Source organism: Megascapheus bottae, chromosome 6 (genome assembly GCF_031878675.1).
Source record: "Megascapheus bottae isolate mThoBot1 chromosome 6, mThoBot2.hap1, whole genome shotgun sequence".
In the NCBI taxonomy this organism is placed as follows: Eukaryota; Metazoa; Chordata; class Mammalia; order Rodentia; family Geomyidae; genus Megascapheus; species Megascapheus bottae.
In genome coordinates, this window is record NC_143514.1 from 58,872,383 (window position 1) to 58,892,220 (window position 19,838).

Consider the following 19,838-nt stretch of genomic DNA (forward strand, 5'->3'; position numbering starts at 1 on the left):
AAAATTGCCAAATAATCCAATTATTTGGATCTTTATTGAAACAGAAATGTCAGGCATGAATTTTAATAAACTGTTACAGAATTTCCCTATCCCCTGCCAACTTTTCTCACTGTAATAAAGATACTGGAAAATTCTCAAACTCCTCTTTACAATTTTTATATAGAAGTGACCTATTTTTTACATGATACCTGACAAAGACTAAAAAAATCTAAAGTATTTCCTCCATCATCTCACAGAAATTTACAGCATAAAATAAGCATAACACCAGAATTTGAAGCTGAAATACAGAGATGAAAAGACACTAATTGATTTTCTACCAAGATAAATAGGAATACATTTCATGACTTTTGAGTAACACTTCAGCCCTACCAGACACATACGATTGTTTGATTAGTGTGTAGAAGTTTGAATATTTTTGTTAGCACATATTAATTAACTAGGGAAGTAACTGTGTGAAATTTCCACATATATAGTATAGCTTGATCAGTAGTTTACGGATGTGTTTGCTTTTTATTTCTGGCAATACTGCATTAAGTTTAGACACAGCACCTCACACTCACTTGGTAGGTACTGTACTACCAAGCCATGTTTGGCATTTTACACGTTAGCTATTTTTGAGGTAATGTCTTGCTTCCTGCCAGGGCTTGTGGTGTATGGAGAGTGATCTTATTTTATGCTTCCCTCTGTAACTGGAATGAGAGGTATATGCCATCATGCCTGGCTTCTTCCATTGAGATGGGTCTTAAGGACTGCCTGGGCTGGTCTGGATATTTGAAGCTAAATGACAGGCACAAGCCACTATACCTAGCTATTGGCTAAGAAGGTGGTTTTGTAAGCTTTCCTGTCTCTGCTGGCCTTGAATTATGACTTTCCTGGCCTCAGCCTTCTAAATAGCTAGAATTACAGGCATCAGCCACTAATGCCTGGTTAGCCTGTGGATTCTTTTTGTCCTCTTGTGCTAGTCCTGGGGCCTAAACTCAGGACCTAGTCTCCATTCCTGAGCTTTTGTGCTCAAGGCTAGTGTTCTACCATTTTAAGCTATAGCCCATCTCCTAGCCTATGGATTTGGACAGATTTTTTGGGGGGAGAGGACAGGGTGGCCAGTCCTGGGCTTGAGCTCAGAGCCTGAGGACTGTTCTTAGGCTTTCTCAAGGCTAGAGATCTACCACTTGAACCTCAGCACCACTTCCGGCTTTTTTCTATGTATATATGGTACCGAGGAATCAAGTTGACAGAATTTTTAATGAAGTAATGCTAGAAATTCTGTGGAAAAAATTATTGTTGGAAATCTAAATCCACAATCGTTCTAAGCATATAATTTTTTGACCAAAACGAATGCTCATTTACAATGGCAAAACACAGAAGAGTTAAATCCTTCTTACCACCACCAGGTGGTGGTTTCTGCTTGAGATGTTATCACAATATCTCATTGCTATTGTCTTGGTAGGCTCAGATTTTTCTTCTAAAAAGATCTTTAAGGGGGAGGGGTAATATCTATAACCCTAGCTACTCAAGAGGCTTAGATCTGAGGATCTTAGTTCAAAGCCAGCACAGGCACTAAAGTCTATGAGACTCTGATCTCCAATTAACCACTAGAAAACCAGAAATGGTGCTGTGACTCAAGGGGTAGGGTGGTAGCCCAGCACTGAATAGCCCAAGGACAACGCCCAGGCACAGAAGTAGGGTGGTAGCTTTGAGCTGAAGAGCTCAGGGACAGTGTCCAGGCCCAGAGTTCAAGCCCCACAACCCGGAAGAAAAAAAAAGATCTTTAATCCCTTCAGACCCCTACGCTAATTTCCATAAAACTAAGAAGCACACAAAGATTCACATTTCTTTGTGATGGCTGGGCATTATACAAATGCAACAGAAAGAACCTGAACAAAAACAAACAAAAAAGGCAATATAACTCACTCACAGGTAAAATCCAACTATAGAATGCTGCTTTTTAGAAGGGAATATGAATTCAAATGGCAAAAGCAAAACTGACTATCAGAAAAATTTACCTTGGCTGGGCGAGGTGGCTCATACCTGTAATTCTAGCTACTCAGGAGGCTATGATCTGAGGTTCAAGGTTCAAAGCCAGCCAGGGCACAAAAGGACCTGAGACTCTTATCTCCAATTAACCTTCAGAAAAGGGAAGTAGGGCTTGGCTCAAGCGTAGCAGTAGCCTTAAGCTGAAAAGCTCAGGGACAAGGCCCAGGCCCAGGCCCAGAGGTAGGGTGGTAGCCTTGAGCTGAAGAGCTCAGGGACAGCACCCAAGCTGAGTTCAAGCCCCATGACCCACATTAAAAAAAATTTTACTGGGGTAGGGGCTTGGCTCAGCGGAAGCGCCCTTGCCTGGCAAGCACAGGGCCCTGGGTTTGGGTCCCAGCTCTGGCAAAAAAACTATAAAAGACCAAAAAAAAAATTTTTACCTTGGATCCAGTTTCTTCTTCAGTTTTGTTTTGCTGGGGGGTAGGCAAGTACTGGGGCTTAAAATATTATCCTGGGCACTGCTCAGTTAGTGCTCTATCACTTGACCTGCAGCTCTACTTTTCTGGTGGTTAACTGGAGATAAGAATCTCATGGACATTCTCGTCTGGGTTGGCTTTGAACCATAATTCTCAGTCTCAATCTCCTGAACAACTGTAGTTACAGTCATAAGCCCCAGAACCCAGCTCATATTTTTAAAAATATTTTAAGGTATAGTTATAAATGTTATAAATGTGTAGTAACATAAATGTTATAAATGTATAGTAACATAGTATAGTAAACTAGGCCTCATTTCAATCTTGTAGAAAATACTGTATTACTCAGAAAAAGCCAGAAGTGACGCTGTGGCTTAAGTGATAGAGCACTAGCCTTGAGCACAAAGAGGCTGGTGTGTGTGTGTGCGTGTGCGTGTGTGTGTGTGTGTGTGTGTGTGTGTAATTTTAAGTAATTGCCTTTATTTCCCTCAAAATGTTCTTTGACAATACAATAACCCCTTACCTGTTAGTACTTTTTTTTGCTATGTACTACCTGTATTGGTGTCTAACACCCCCAGGAAGAGACCTGCATGGCCCAGGTAGGTGCTCCAATCCCCAGCATTGGTATCACTGCCCCAAGGTAAGCCTAAGATGGCTGGCATACTTGCAAAGATAAACCAGGGGCTTACAGCTCATTGGCCATTAAAACTAAGGAAAAAATGAGAAAAACATTGTCTTAAAGTTGAAAATGGAGAAAAAGGCTGATAGGCAATATTGTGAACAATTTTGAAAACAAAGGGGACAGACAAATGTCATAAACTGATGGTGATAGCACAACACTAAAAACAGATCACAGTAGTATGAGCATACTGAACAGGAGCTAGAGGACAGGCTGAGGAAGTACTGTGCATACCAGAAGTCACATACAGTCAACTCTATACAAAGAACCCAAGAAAATGAGGAAAGTACCTGGATCTGGCTGATCCATCGAGAAACCACAGTAGAAAGTACCAGTCTAGTATGGCAAAACCCCGGGTTACATGGATGAATTACATGCATTTTAACAAGTCTCTCAAGGACTTGTGTCTCCATTTGTAAAATGGAAAATAGATAAGTGATATTCAATTCATACTCAACTACTGGACACATCTATATACTGAGTAACTACTGCCGCCCTGCTATAAATTTCCCTTGCTGCTAAAACTATTCTTATCACCGAGTTGGCAGCGCTTGTGGGGCTCTAAAGAAGAGAATTACAGACAACTTTAATGTGATAATTACTGTTGACTAGTCTCTAATGTGTGGAATTCCAGACAAATGTCTGGAATAAATGAATAAACTGATGGCTAATCATATCTTGACTTGGATCTCTTGGAATGTTTCTCAATAGTTCGGGTAAGACAGGGGAAAGACAAATCTCTTCATCTTACCTCCAAAGCCTGTTGAATGTACCCAGAAACTTCTAGAATCTACGTTTTTCCCTAAATGGTCTAGCTTCTCACCTGTAAGTATTTATTCTCTTGGTACTACTTATTGAGTACATTAAGTCTCAAGTACTAAGGATATAAAAGGATGAGACAAGATGAGTTTTTTTTATTTCAAGAAAAGTGTACTATAAACCTTCTGTGTAGTCTCACACACAGAGGTAAGAATGTAAAATTGTTACAAATTTCCTAAACAGTGTATTTCAAACTGAGCTCTCGATCTCTCTAAATTTTATGACATAATTTCCCATTCTTCTCTATCCATCAGTTATATCCCACCATTCAACTGCATCAAACTTTTTCCTGGTGCTGTGTCTTGGGGCCTGCATGGATGCTGTCCCTTAGCTTTTTTTTTTTGCTCAAAGCTGGCACTCTAATACTTGAGCCATACCACTTCTACTTTAAGCTTTCTGGTGGCTAACTAGAATTAAGGATCTCATAGACTCCTGTCTGAACTGGCTTTGATCACAACCCTCCTATCTCAGCCTCCCAAGTAGCTAGGATTACATGTATGAGCCACTTGTGCCCAGCTCAAAATACTCACAATGTAATATCTCATTTTTTGTCGGATCTAACATGACAGATCTGTAAAACTGACAAGGAATGTATTCATCTTTGAAACCTCTCTTGATTCAACCCCCACATCACCTTGACCACAATATTTGCCAAACCAATAGCCCTTCTCTTGGTCTATACTGTACTACTGTTCTCTAAATTTGGAGACGTAATTGCCTAATGGCTCTGTACTTTTGCATTCTCTTCTCCCCAAAACTGAAACCAAATCTTCTCTTCATAAAAAAGCTATCTTGAGCTTTTCAAAAAGAAAACCCACCTTGCCACTCTTCTACAGCAGGCTTCTTTCTATGACTGTTGGATTAAAGAAAAAAAAATCTGTAAGACTATCTCGTCTTACTATAAGACTATAAATCTGTCTCCACAGTGTTGTATGTTTAGCACATGCCCATGTTCCCAGTCTCAATTCCTAAGAGGCCAGAGTTCTTTCAGTTCCTAAAGGATACCAACTAATTCTTTCTAGTTTAGGCATTTGCACACGTGTTCCACTGTCTAAAAAGCTCTTTCCCCAACCACAATCACCACTTGGCAGCCAGGCCAACTTCTATGCATCACGAGGTGTTCAGCTGAAATGTTTGTTCCTCAAATAAGCCTTTCCTAGGTCTAAAGATATAGCTCAGTAGCAGAGTGCCTGCCTAGAATGTGTGAGGCCCTATGTATGTACCATTAAAAAAAAAAGATGGCTGAGAATGTGGCTTAGTGGTAGAGAGTTTACTTAGCATGCATTAAGCCTTGGGTTTGATTCCTCATTACCACATGAACAGAAAAGGCCAGAAGTGGTGCTGTGGCTCAAGTGGTAGAGCACTAGCCTTAAGCACAGAAAGGCCAGGGATAGAGCTTAGACCTGAGTCCAAGCCCCAGAACAAGAGGGGGGAAAAAAAAGGCCTTTCTGTCCTCCTTAATCTGTAATACAACACATCTATTTTTTATTTGCTTTTTTACATTTAACATGGAGAATTTCAAATATGGAAGAGCACAAAATAATTAATTGCCAGCTTTAACTCATCACCCATCTCATTCCACTCATATTCCTACTCACTTTCTGTCACCAACAAACCTTACATTATAAAGATGCAAGCCCCAAATATGACCCCTTTCACTTGTATATACACTTCAGTCTGTCTATAAAAGATAAGGATATGGAAGTGGTAGAGTACCATTCAAGAGAGGAAAAAAATGCTGAGCAAGTGTGAAGCCTAGGAGTTCAAGGCCTGGTACTATGAGCTTGTATTAGTGTTTAAGTAACAATGATATAAATGATAAATGTATATACATTTATCCCCTGCAGTGCTGGGGATCAAATCCATAACCTCATACACTCTAGGGAAGTTCTCTCCCACCCCTAACAGTAAAGATACTCTAATCAGAAGGTCCTGAACAGGATACATAAAGCCTATCAATGGCCTGCACCTTCACCAGCTGAGTAAGCTTCATTCTGTGATATGTCACACACTCACATATAGCACTTTCCTTATACTGTCCTTTCTCCCTCGAGTAGTGTTCTCCTTCCTTCCTTGCTCAACAAATTTCAAAATTCAGTTCCTGTGGCCTCTTTTATGAGACCTCCCATGTAACAAATCTTGACCATCTCTACAGCTAATAATAATTGTATACTTTGCTCTTCTAATACTTAATAACTTACTAAAGTTAGTAATTTACAGGACTCTTACCCTAGACAAGGGGTGGGACCCTCTGGCCCAAATCATTTGGTACATGACAGGACTGGCACATATGGTTCTCCCATCAGTTTTCCTTGGCTGCTCTTGGACTGTATGTCTGCATTAATAAATCTGCATGGCCAGGTGCCAGTGGCACACCCTTGTCATCTTAACTATCCTAAGATCTTAGAATCAGCCAGGCGCAGTGGCTCACACCTGTAATCCTAGCTACTCAGAAGGCTGAAATCTGAGGATCAAGGTTCAAAGCTAGTCCAGGCACAAAAGGATCTGAGACTCTTATCTCCAATTAACCTCTAGAAAACAGGAAGTGGGGCTTGGTTCAAGGGATAGAGCAGTACCTTGAGCTAAAGAGCTCAGGGACAGTGCCCAGGCCTTGGGGTAGGGTGATAGCCTTGAGCTGAAGAGCTCAGGAGCAGTGCCCAGACCTAGAAACCAAATCCCACAACCACAAAATATATAAATAATAAATAAATAAACAAATAAAAATAAAGATTCTAGATGGCCCAAACAGCACCATCAGAAAAAAAGTTCCCCACCCCTGCACTAGATGCATCACTTTCTCTAGAAAGCAAGAACCACACCTCTCTTCATTTATCCCAAACACTTAGCACAAGCAAGCAAAAAAAATATACATAATAAATGCTCATTAAAGGAACTCATCAATGAGCAACACAAAAGTATGTTTTTCCTGTTTTGTAAAATGGCAGTAGTAGTTTTCAAACACCCCAAAGGCTAACTAAATGGGATAAGCTCATTCTGGGACAAGGCTTCAGAAGCCAAACAATGAGTAGAAGCAGATCCTGGCACACTCTGGGGAAGAATTCTCTAACAATTAGGTGTGTGAAAACAAATGCAGCATATCCAGAACTAGTAAAATCACTGTAGGAGCAGAGGCTGGCTAGGTAATCAGCTCTCAGCAATGGTAGAGAAGTGATGATCACAGATTAACCCAGTGGACAACAGACCTCAAGGGCCTTTCTACTACTACAGTTCTAGAAGTGAAATTTTGCATATCCCTTCTCAAGTTAGTCACTGTGAAAACTTGCTGAGCCAAACAAGGAAGGCAAGAATTATCTTCACTCAATTCCAGAAGTTTCAGTCTATCATGACAGGGAGGGCATGACCAAGTGGGCAGCTACATCGTGGTGGCCAGGAAGTAGAATGCCTTTTGCTTGTGGCCTGCCTCTTCCTTTCTCTTTTATTCTACCTACGCCCCAGTCTATATAATAGTGCCACTCACATTCAGGACTGTCTGCCTTCTCAGTCTATAAGGGAATACCCAGATGTGCCTTTTATTACAGAGGCATGCTTTTCTGTTACTTTTCTTTTCTTTTCTTTTCTTTTTTTGGCCGGTCCTGGAGCTGGGGCTTGAACTCAGGGCCTGAGTTTTATCCCTGAGCCTCTCTATGCCGAAGGCTAGTATTCTATCACTTGAGCCACAGTACCACTTCTGGCTTTTTCTGTGTGGATGATACTAAGGAATCGAACACAGGACTTTATGCATGCTAGGCAATCACTCTACCATTTGGCCACAGTCCTGTTCCCTCCTCCCCCCAGCTCTTTTTTTTTTTTTAAACTTTTTTTTTTGTTGGTGATGGTGGTTGTGGGATTTCAACTCTAGGTCTGGGCGCTGTCCCTGAGCTCTTCAGCTCAAGAATAGTGCTCTACCACTTTAAGCCACAGTGTCACTTCCAGTTTTCTGGTGTTAATTGGTGGTTAAAAGTCTCACAGACTTTTGTGCCTAGACTGGCTTTGAACTCGGTTTCCTGAGTAGCTAGGATTATAGGCATGAGCTACCAACCTGGCCCTGCTTTTCGTTCTTCTTTAAAAAAAAATTTTATTATATTTTATTGTTGGGATAATGCATAGCGGGATTATAGTTACATCTGTCAGGTAATGGGTACATTACTTCTCAAACCTTGATACCCCTTTCTCATTTTTTTGCTGGCCCTGCTTTTCTAATCTTAGATTTTCTAATCAACTTGACAATCAATATTAACTATCACACTTGCTTTCTTTTCTCTTTTTTTTTTTTTTTTTTTTGTGGGTCTGGGGCTTGAACTCTGGGCCTGGGTAAGGTCCCAGAGATTTTCAGCTGAAGGGTACCTCCCTACCCCAGGGCCGGGGGTGTTGTCTCTGAGCTCTTCAGGTCAAGGCTATACCACTCTACCACAGGAGCCACAGCCTCCATTTCCCGTTTTCTAGTGGTTAATTGGAGGTAAGAGCCTCATGCTTTTTTTTTTCATATATTTTATTATAATTGTAATTAATAGAAGGGTTACATTATATTCACCAGATAGAAGGTGCATAACTTCACAAACAGTGATACCCTTTCTCATGTCTTGGTCTCCATTTCCCTTCCCCCACCCTCACCCCTCATCTTGTTTTCCCCCCTTCCCTATCCGATTTCAAATAACCAAAAATGCATATATACAATATATCAGATAACAAGGTGAAATACTGTAACAATATGAGATAACCAAGGGACAGCAAAAGAGATGAGAGATAACATAGTACATTAAGGACAACAATCACTCATTATATAGCTTTTGTTTCTATATACTAGAGGTTATGTATCTAGGTTTTGTTCTATTGTAAATCTCTGCTAGGAGAGCCCAAGGTTTCTACTGATTATGACAAAGAGTCTCATGTTCTTTAGTGCCATTTAGCACCCAGGCTGGCTTTTAACTGCAATCCTCAGATCTCAGCAGCCTAAGTAGCTATGGTTATAGGTGTAAGCCACCACCCCCGGCAACCCTCACACTTTCTTATTGACATTCCATGGCTTGAAAATGAAAAATGAAATAACTTTTGGAGCTGTCAAGTTGTTCATAAACCAAAAATACTGGATCAATTTCAGTTGGTGAGTCTAGAACTGGCACTGAAAATTAATTTAAATGTGATATATACATGAAGAAGAATAAACATCAGCAAAATTTTAAATAGAGGTAGATCAAGTCTCTTTGACTTAGCCTGTCATGAAATGGAACAAAATTTGGAAGTCAAAGTAAATGAGTAGCAGGACTTGTTTTTGTTTTGCAATACTGGGGATCAAATCCAGAATCCTGCTATGAGGCAAGTGCTCTACCGCTGAGCTGGTGTGAGCTGGTATTTGGTTTAAGAACAAACCTAAAGTTCCATCCTTACATGTCTCCATTCTATGATCACTATAAAGCATGCACAGAAACAGCAGTATTGTCTTAAAAAATTGAATATGGTTGTGGAGAGACATGTTTACTAGACTGTTTCCAACTGTACAAACGAGATTTGTCGAGTTCCCTCTTCTAAAATACCTGTAAATAGTAACTATGAACTTCTGTAAGTACAAACATTTTAAGGAACCATGAAACCAAAATAAAAGCTTGCTCAATCAATCTCTGTTCTCAAAGCTTTGCAAGAGAAGTCCCTCCACCTAGGCCATCTTGCACGAATGCACTTCCTGTTTGCCAGACACTGTCCACATTCATACATACGAAGAGCAGAAGTGAAGCTTTCTAAATGTTTGAGGCAAAGAAAACTGAAACATGTCTAAGACTGAGTACGGAAAAAAGCTAAATAGTACACTAAAGAACTTTAAAATAGGCCTTTAGAAATCATGGGATCCATCTTCCCACTGGATTCTGGAAATGCTTTTAGAGGTATTCACCTGGCTCACGCGGTGTTACGTCAACTAGGAACCACTGCAAAAGGTAGCTGGTTCCACCTACATGGCACAGATTATTAGGCTTTTCTTTTGCTGAGTCTCATCAATCTGCTTTAGAACTTTTTTTAAATAGTACTGAGGTTTGAACTTACTAGGCATTTACTACCACTTTAGCCATACCTCTAACCCTTTATACTTTAGCAATGAAAAAAGAAAGTATTAGCATACATTAATGTCACAGTTGGAGTTTTTTGGGGGGAGAGGGGAAAGCAAGTCACTAGGATAATTCACACATAATTATTATCAGATGGGAGATCACACTATTTTCCCAAGTAGTAGCCTCAGACTACACAATTCTCCTATGCCTCCTATGTAGCTGGCCCTCCAAGTATATACCGCCACTCCCAGTTTGTTTATTGAAAGGGGTCTTGCTACCTTTTTGCCTGAACTGGCCCTGAACCATGATTCTTCTCATTTCCATTAAAACTGGGATTATAGCTGGGATTACAGGCAGGAGATTCCACATTCTGCCTCTTCCTACCACTTTGTTTCCTAGTGCTTTCTACAACTCCCATATCTGTTGTAAATTCAATGTATACAAGATAAAGAGGCAAACAGTTACTCATATATTTAATCAATATACAGGTCAAGATGAGCTAACTTAATCAAGGATATCAGTAAAAGAACAGATGTAGGAATTAGATTGTTATGGCATCAGTGGAAGTAAAGCAAAGCATTCTGACCTTCCTACAAAGTAACAGATAAAGAAAGGTACATCTATACCTGTTACCAGGTTAGCTTCAAGTGCTTTTCTCAAAAGGCATTAAAACTTGTAACAGGGCTGGAAGTGTAGCCTAGTGGTAGAGTGCTTGCTTAGCATGCATTCAAGCCCAGAGTTCTAGCCCCAGGACCAGCAACAAATTAAAAACTTAAAAAAATTAAACAATTTAATAAATTGTGAACAGTTCTAATTCTTCAATAAAGAAGAGAGAGCACCCTAAGCATTTATATTACAGAGTGAAATGATGGTAGGTCCCCTTCAAGGAGACATGTGACTCAAAGATGCAACATCAAAAGCCCTTCATTCACTTGTAGCTGGTACCCAGAATACTCTAAAGCATCTCAGGTGAATGGAGAGAATATTTTCAGAGGGCTGTAACACTTACCTTCAGGAAAGACTAAAACTGCAATCCCCAAGAAAGCAAAGGTACAGAAACTGAGAGCAATGTTGGAAAACTTGAACTAATGAGTGAACACAGTTGTCAATAAAAAGGAGAGCCTGCTAAGTCTATCTTTGAATGTGTGTTTGGAGATGCTAAATTTGACTATTTACTTTTAGGGTGAATTAGGTGGATAATGGCAACTTGGAATGAGAAAAATGGGAACCACCTAGCCTGTCAGCAGAAAGCAACCTGAAGATATCCACTGATAACTATTAACTTCAATGTTAAATGTTCTCTGGAAAAGGCTTTAATGGACATCCTACACTTTATGATTACCAAGGTCTATTCCAGATAGCCTTATAGAAGCCATTCCCTCTGTTGATTAAGCATCCTTTTGTAGACAGCTGGCTCCAGCTACGTTCTCTACAAAGACTTTTCGCTTTCCTACTCTGACTCTCCCAGTACTCTGCAGCCTTTCCTGAGCATTTACTTACTCAAGGCTGTCCCATTGTTATAATTTTACTTTCACTTTTACTTATTTCTGTCAGTTCCTTTAGATAACAAAATTGCCTAATTTACTTCATCTTTTCAAAACTCAGTAGGAGTGTTTTTTCTTACGCGAACTACATTTGACATGACCTAGAAAATCACATAAAATTAAACATTCTACAAAGGAAGTCAGAGGCAGGGGTTTCCATAATGTTCTTTGTCTCCTAGGTAAGCCCAGGATATTTTGGCTCTTCCCAATCTCCTCTACACAAAGACCCTGCTTCAAGCATTCATGAATACTGCTACAAGAGCAGTGGCTGAGATGTGCCTCTTCTGAAGGGGGCTGGCAGGAGAAAGAAGAACAAAAAATAGCTGCTTTCTTTGGGGGCAGGAAGGAGGTTATTTCATTAGGAGCCAAACAGTGAGACTATCTCAGTACAAACAATTGTTTGGTTTGAAGATCCATGTGGGTAGTTACTCCAGCAAGGCTCAGCTGGAATGGAACAGTGGGCCTGCCAGGAGCTGAGGACAGGAGCTGACACAGGCTTAAGTGTCAGAATCATGGCATTGGTATCTCAGGGCTTCCAGAGAGGATGACTACACAACATAATCTGCCCCACTGGGCACCATTCTGTGCCTGACCCAGCAAAGACTGTGGATTTACAAAGATGAGGAAAATTGGGTCAGTGAAGAGAAATTAAAAGTTATTCAATCAAAATTCACATTTTAGAAGAACAAACACAAAAATCTACTATACTTTAATCACTACTTCAGTGGTAGTGGCGGTGGGGAAAGTAGGTTTACACAGAGTTCCCTGAACTAACAGCTAGATGAACGAGGCAAAACTTGACATTATAATTACACTAATTTCCTAGCACCCATGAACTCGATGCAGGTAACAGATGCTAATTTGGTTTGCCAGCAGTCACTGTCTTCACCCTTTGAAGAAACTTGGCTCTCTATAGGTTTCAGGTTACTTAAGGTTAAAGCTATAAAAGGGTCTACTCATATCCTTAAGAAACTATTGAAGATAGTGCTAAGGGACACAGATCTTTAGAAGAGAGAATGGAAGAAGGGTGATACGCCATTGATCCATGAGACAGACCTTCATCCTCCATCTAGGACAAGTTCTTGACCATGTCACATTGACAATAGATCAATTTCTCCTCCTGAGTAACTAAGGAGTAACTGCGCCACCACTGCCTTCTAGATATACAAGACTCCATCTTGACCCATAACTCCTAACCTCAGGGCTTCTGACCTGAGAGCCTTTGCAATTAAACACTTGCACGCACAATGACCACCACCTCGACCAGTGGCAACCAGCAGGCAGAGAGAAGCAGATGTGTAGGGAAGGTCTATGTGTACAGCTATACAATCACTTCCAAGCCAAGCAGGTGTTCCTGATACTTCAAAACTTGGTATTATTACCACTAAATTCGATTATTATCATAATCAAGTCTTGGCATTCACCTGCACATAGTGAACACTAATACATCCTTGGTGATAAAATAGGTAAGTAGCAGTAGTAAAAACAGCCCATATTCAAATAATCACACTTCTTCTAGGTCAGTGGGGGCAATGTCGATGTCTGGCAAAATCTTTGGTGTCACAATTGCCAGGGGGAGGGAACATACTAAACACCTAGTGGGCAGAGGCCAGGGGATGCTGCTAAATACCCTAAAATACAGCCCTGGCAACAAAGAATTATCCAAAACATCAATAGGGCAGAGGCCGAGAAATTCTACTCTAGAGGAACCAGTTTTAAGCCAATTAGCTTGAGAAAGGTGAGATATAAAGTCATGTCAATTCTGAAGAAAATATTTCTCTGGCGGGGCAAGGTAGCACATGCCTATAATCCTAGCTAATTAGGAGGCTGAGATCTGAGGATCACGGATAAAAGCCAGTTTGGGCACTAAAGTCCTTGAGATTCATATCTCCAATTAACCACTAGAAAACTGGAAGTGGCACTGTAGCTCAAGGGGTAGGGTGGTAGCCTTAAGCGGAAGAGCTCAGGGACAGTGCCCAGGCCCAGAGTTCAAGCCCAAACATGAAAAGAAAAAAAAGAAAGAAAATACTTCTCTTGTTCTATAACAGACAAATATTTAGAACTGTGTATGGTGAGGTCCCCATAAGGCCACATGTCACAAAGTGGTAGAATCTTTGAGAGGGAATACCTTAAGTCATGGGAGGTATGCCCTCCAAAGGTACCCTAGGACCCTATGCCTCTTCCTCTTTGCTTTGTGGCTCAAAATGTAAGTACTTTTGCTCCACTACAGTGCTCTAAGCCATGATGTGTCACGAAGTCCAGGGACCAGTTGGTTTTAGACTAGACCCTCCAAACCTCCTCTTTTTGTATTAATTTCCATGGGTATTTCATTATAGTGACAGAAAGCTGACAAATATAGAATTTTAAAAGTAGAAAGAAATTTAGGGATTTTTTTTTAGACCAAATACAGCTAAAAAACCAAAGATCCATAGAGGTCAGATTATTTGTCCAAATTCACAGAAGAATCAGCAGACTGGAATCAGAAACATCTCTGTACACATGGAATAGGTGTTATATATAGTAGAAACAATAATTGTCACTAAAAATGTTATCTTAGGCATGGTTCACATACTTCAGCAGTCAGGAGGTTTTGCAGGAACATATTAGTTCAAGCCCAGACTTGGTTTCAGAGTGAGACCCTATCTCTAAAAAAACAAAAACAAAAACAAAAACAAAAACCCTGCTCTTTAAAAGTTACTTTTTTGGGGGGGGTAGGATTTGAACTCAGAATTTTGCACTTACTAAAGAGGTACTCTACTATTTCAGCCACTTCCCCAGCCCTTTCAGCTTTAGCTTATTTTTCAGACAGTAACTGTTTTTTGCCCAGAACCAGCCTCAGACCATCCTTCCTTTGCTTCCTGTGTAGCTGGGTTTATTGGTGTGTATAGATAGCCATGCTCAGCTGTTCTTTTATTATTATAACAAAAATTTATTCTGCTGCTCAGAAATTCAATACCTGAGATTGAGTAAGATTTATTTACCTCCCCAACTTCCTATCCACAGACACTTCCTCAAAAGGAAGCCTAAAGGGGAGAAGAGTGTAACACCCTAGACTGGCCCATGCAAAAAACACTTTTTTCAATTGTTCCCAGCAAAGCACATGCCTTTTACCTGAGCAGAGGCCCTACACAAAATCAGAGTCAACAAACGAGCTTTGCACAAGGCTAGAGGCACATGGATTTCTCTCTGCAATGAAGGGCAGCTGCTTTTCCAATGCAGCAGAGGCATCCCAACCAATGGCAAACACAAAAACACACAGTGACTGAATCACAACCACAGCCAAACAAACCAGATAACTTTCATTTCTAAACAAACAGCAGAACAGAAATGAATTCTGGGCTCAAAGTACAAATGCTTAGCCTAGCAGCATGCTAAATGTTAGTCATCCAAACAGCCCTGGCTTAAGGAAGAAGGGGAAAGGGGCAAAGAAAAGACAACCCTTCAAATACTATGTGTTTCAGAGTTGAGCGTAATAAGGAATATAGGTTAAACAATGCACAGGAGGTAGGACAAGATGTCTGCCACATGGACAGAAAAACTGTGCACAGGAAATATTATGCTGAAGAACCCAGTCCAGGAATCATTTTCTCTAGGAAAATAATCACAGCTTCACAAGAGCCAAAGTAAGGTTTTTCAAGTGAAACAAACCTGTTCCAGTAGAAACAATGAGAGATTCTAAAACTGCTGCAAAGGGTTGTTTTTTTTTTTTTAATTCATTTCTATAGAACCTAAGAAAAGTAACTATTTACTCTCATCCCACAAAAGGCTAAGGGACTGCTATCTCTCGCTCTCCCATTTCACATGCTTGTTACATTCTCCCAAAGATGATGTGTCACACGGAAGCCTCCTACAGAGAAGACAGCAGGTTAGCTTCGTGACTGGCTTGAGCTTTAAATGCAGCACAGATGCTTGAAGCACACAAATGAAACAGTGCAAAGAAGCAAGTGCACAAAGCAACCAAGAAATTCACCTGCTCAGCCTCCTGGAATGTCACAGATCTTCAAATCTGAATTAATGGGATGAAGGTGACTGTCAAAAACAAGCAAAACAATAACATGATCTGAGCATATACTAACGAATAATGCCATTCCAGAGAAGACATGGACTCTGTCAGACAGTGGGCACTGGATACATAGATGTACAGACATGAAGGAACAGTTTCTATCCTCATTTACAGACTAAGGAAAGACTTTGTTCAAAAATTCCCTTTCCTGTGGATGAACGGGACTGAGTGACCACTGTAAGAGGCCAGTCAATGACCCAATATTCCCCCATACCAGGCAGATACCATAAATAAGCAGCCTATCTCCCTCTGCTTTCTCATAATACTATCCTGTAGTCAAGCAGGGTTCTCTCCAGCTCACAATTCCTTGTTTCAACAGATGTCTATTACCATGAAGCATTTCTCGATGACAGCTCCCACAGCAGAGTAATTTCCAAATGAGCTCAACCCACAAGGTACCCTCTCCCTGGACTTTTTAAAATTAGAGGACCCCAGGCCTACTCAAACCTAGATGTATAAATAATTCATCAGTTTAGCAACAACCAAAATTTGTATTGTAAAAGTGAAAACCCAAATGTTTATCACTTAGTTAAGAAAACATTTCCACATCATGTTAAAAGTATAATGAAGGTATTTAAATGAATGTGCATAGTAAATGTTAAGTGAAAGAACAATGACATAAAATCACTATGGTATAAACTCAAATAAATAATGGGTGGTGAGAATTCTGGTTTTTCATACTTTCCAATTTTTTTTATCATGAACGTGGGTAGTTTTCAGTCAGAAAAGATGAAGGCACAGCTCTTTTAAAGAAACAGCATTTAACGTTTAGATAATAAACACAGGACTTTCCTTCTTCCCTACTCAAGTAAGATATTTTTTAATGGTCTGAAAGTCCATTGCTATGACAACAAATTTCTCTCTCCTTCCCCTCCCCCACAAATGCATGAGAAGACTAATGAAACTAGAACCTATTTTTGCTGTGCAATAATACGGACCTTCGATTTGAATCACTTGTGTCAGGCTGCTTCTGCTCACAGACCAGACTCAGAGCCAAGAGGATAAGTGAGAGTCTTCCTGGTTCCAATGGAGCATATATGCTCTTTCCTACAAGCTATAGACACTTCTAACAGTAAGTGCACTCAGGAAGACCCTCCCTCAAATTTCTCCTCAGCTGTAAGAGTTCTTTGTGCCCACTTTCAGAAAGAGAAAGTCAGCTTCTGTTCCAAACAGTTACTCTAGATAAAAATGTTTTCAACACAGCAGAAAATTCTGAATCTTTTAATTTTTTTTCTTTTTCAAATCAGCTGTCATGGTCAAATTGGTCCACTAGCTCTGCTGTTTACAACTATTCTTACAAAAGCATCATGGCAAGAACAGGGAGCTTCCTTCCTCTTTCTCCTCTAAGGGCTATATCAGCTATCACATGAGCTAAAGTATCAATAAGAAGATGCCAGTGTTTCCTCTCCTAAGAACTTTGTACTACAGCCCAAGAAGTCACTCACTTTCACAGCAAAGTCTGTAAGAAATTATTCTTTGAGTGTAAAAGAACAATAACAACTTATAAATGATATTAAAGCAAAACTTTTAAACTCAAAGCTAGGAACACTAGAGAACTCATTTCTAAATTCACACATTTGGGGACTTCCAGTCAGACAACAAAAGGGGAAGATGTTAAACAACATAATGTGCTGTGTGTGCAAATGAGATAAAAACACATGGGGTAACATGTAACCCCTTTGCACACAAGTAAGCTGTGGGGTACAGCCATGAGGATTTATAGTCTTTCTATCACCAGCAGCTGCCACAAAAGACAAGTATTACTCTTTAAAAAGTTAAAGCTGCTGTATGTGTTGTATCACTGTGCTAAGACAGTTTAGTTACAGCCAAGCACAGATCTCTCTGTCCCTTTTACATTTGCTTCACTATTCTCAATACCTCATAAAATGGAAATGTTACACATCTGGTTTGGGGTGAGGAAAAATTACACAAAGCCAGAGGGATCCAGGGTTGGCCCAAGAAATTCCTTTTTTGGAAAGTTCTGACTTGAAATTAGTAGTCTCTAATATAAAATCCAGTATTTAGATAAATGATATTGCTATATGCATTTTAAAGCAAAATGGAATACTTACAGGAAATTACAAGGGGGAGATAGTAACAGAAACTATCATTTCTAATAATCATTTCACATTAATTGAACATGAAAAGATGTTCAATGATAATGAAAGTGTCTCAGCCCCCCGTGCATATTACAAAGGTGAAGTTCCAAGGCAAATTCCAGTCACAGGGAGGAAGGACAGGAAAGGAGGAACTGCACAAACTGAAGACAACCACCAAGGCAACCTTACGCTGCTGGATGCCCACAGCTGAAGGTAGGTTTGGCTCATCTCTGGGGTTTTCCACTGTGGGGAGGGACCTGCCGCTCAGCCATCAATGGATCTGCAATCACAAAGCCTGTGGGGAAATATAGGATCCAGAAGAGTAGGGCAGGGAAAGAGACAGTTTGAGAAAGGAAACAGTCAAACACAGTACTTAAGTATTATAATTATTAAACATAAAGCTTCTCAAGGGCATAGATGAACCTTTAAGCTGAAATGGCCTGGCTGAAAAAACAGAGACTCTGGGAAGCAGGTATGCTTATTACATTTCCATAATATCTGTATATTAGAATAGCATCCTATCAGGAGGAAATTAACTTTTTAGAGAAAAGTGAAGCATAGGTGATTTTTACAGTTGGTGACTTTACTCCAATAATGAGACCCCTTATCTGTGGCCTCTGAGGACCATCAGCCCAAAACAAGCACACTTCACTGAAACCCTCTGCTGGCCTAGTTCCACCAATTCCATTAATATAACAAGGGCACAAATGCAGGTGACCTGGTTGACAACATAAAACTAAAAAAAAGGAGAAGCTTTCAGAAAGTGCTGAAAATGTATCACAAATAGAAAATGTTTTTATAATCAAGAAGATAATTACAGCAATACTTCGGGAAGTTTTGCCTTTAAACAGGATGGCAACAACATTCCTTAAAAGACAAAATACTTCTCAGGCTTACGATAAAAGAAAGTAGCTTCAAGGATCACCTCTCCCATCCAGTGCTTATCTACAAACCAACCAACCACAAAACTAGTTAAAATGAAGTGCAGCACAAAGAAAAGTAGTCTACTATCAAGGGAAGACTAAGCTGTACCATGCTTTAAGACTGTCAGCTCCAAAACTAGGCCATCCTATGTGTTGTTCACCCAAATCATCCAGCTATAAATGGATTTGTGACAAGGTAGCTATACCATGCTCAAGCTCAAGACCAACAAGGTGAGAACTTTTCTGAGTAACCACAGGATAAATCATTTCTGGCAGATGGCAAGAGTCAAATACAGTTTCAACAGAACTGATTTGCCTAGTCACACACCCTAATTACACAGGACATGGTTGAGTTGTCACATTACTTCCTGAGACAATTGTTTCAGCAACAAGTCAAGATCCTTCAGAAGCACACCAGATTATACCTGTCTGAAGGCCCTCCATATTTCTTCAAAGTAACTCACATGGGGAAAGATTGTATCTTAGAGATGTTTGAAGTGCCTTTGGGTCTTTACCTGTTGGTGCTTAGCTCCTATCCTCCATCCACTCTACAAGAGGGAAATGCATCTACTAGCCTCCCTTGGCAAATGATTTCTGGATAAGTTCTCTCAGAGGGAGGAACTTAGGATGAATGTTAAGAAGAAAGAAGCCAAGGTTCTCTTCTACCTGGCCTGGGTTCTAGTTGCTACTGGACAACTCCACTTTCCATGCTTCTCACTCAGGCCAGACAACTAAGGTTTCCAACTCATAGTCCTACCAACATCTTCTAATTTCCTCAGTGGCACAAGAACTCCCAGATACTTCTAATCCCAGGCGAAGGGTTTCTCCTCAGTTTAAGTTCTGTACCCTTCCATCACCTGAGCAACCCACGGTCTGCTTTAAACTACCTCTGTTGTGTCCTAACTGTCGTGAGAGGACCCTTAAGCAGGGACTATGAAACATATTTCCAAACTTATTTTTCAGGCCAGGAGTTTGACCTAGTGGTAGAGTGCTTGCCTAGCATACACCAAGACCTGAGTTCAATTCCTCTGTACCACATACATAGAAAAAGCCAGAAGTGGTGCTATGGCTCAAGTGGTAGAGCACTGGCTCTGAGAAAGCCCATGGACAGTGCTTAGGCCCCGAGTTCAAGCCCCAGGACTGGCAAAAAAAATCCTCATTTTTCAGAAAACAAGTTTCCTAAGAATTAAAACAACTGTTCAGATAACTTATAGAAGATTTCTTGC

At 40.3% G+C, this 19,838-nt stretch overlaps 1 protein-coding gene across 1 annotated transcript in view; it reads right to left on the minus strand.

The window, feature by feature from the left end:
* Window positions 1–19,838, minus strand: part of Smap2 (small ArfGAP2) — a 45,746-nt gene that overhangs the window by 16,052 nt on the left and 9,856 nt on the right. The gene's annotated exons all lie outside the window — the stretch shown is intronic.